The following is a 627-nucleotide window of genomic DNA, read 5'->3' on the forward strand; positions in this document are numbered from 1 at the left end:
TACCTCCCTTTTATAACGGCTATCGCTCTATTTTACATTTACTGCTTCCGTACAGGAGCAAAACAAATAAGCAAGGGTAATTTTATTCAATAATCAGATATTTAAATGTTAACCTTTGAAATAATAACACTTTGACGGGTAAGTAAACAGCTTTTTGAATGTGTTATAAAAAGTAGTATATAAAAAACATTTAAGTTTTAATTGGTAGCTCTGGTTTCACTACAGACACGCATAAATCTTTCGCCTTTTACTAAAGATTTCCGTGCAGTGGAACAATCAATGAGTCTACAGACTTATTTCTGAAATCCTCCTCATCGGAGGGTACTCAATAAGCAAATGTCTGAATATTCTTAGATCCATTTTACAGTAATAAGTATAATCATAAAATGCACTGTCACACTGCTGATTCCACATACTCCAAATTGAAGGTGGTTAATTAGATTTTGGTCTATTATATAGTAATAGCTATAATCATAAAATGCACTGTCACACTGGTGATTCCACATACTCCAAATTGAAGGTGGTTAATCAGATTTTGGTCTGCAAACAATTTTTTTCCAAACTTAAACAAATGATCATCTACACCCATCACTGAAAATATTTCTAAAATTTGATTTTTCCAATCCT

General features: G+C 31.9%; 1 non-coding gene across 1 annotated transcript; it reads left to right on the top strand.

Annotated features, from left to right (window-relative positions):
- Positions 1-205: 205 nt before the first annotated feature.
- On the top strand, positions 206-323 carry LOC123545836 (U5 spliceosomal RNA). Its single transcript, XR_006685458.2, has one exon. It is a non-coding gene; the product is annotated as a U5 spliceosomal RNA (small nuclear RNA).
- Positions 324-627: the final 304 nt, after the last annotated feature.

The sequence above is a fragment of the Mercenaria mercenaria genome, chromosome 1, assembly GCF_021730395.1.
Source record: "Mercenaria mercenaria strain notata chromosome 1, MADL_Memer_1, whole genome shotgun sequence".
NCBI classification, from domain to species: domain Eukaryota; kingdom Metazoa; phylum Mollusca; class Bivalvia; order Venerida; family Veneridae; genus Mercenaria; species Mercenaria mercenaria.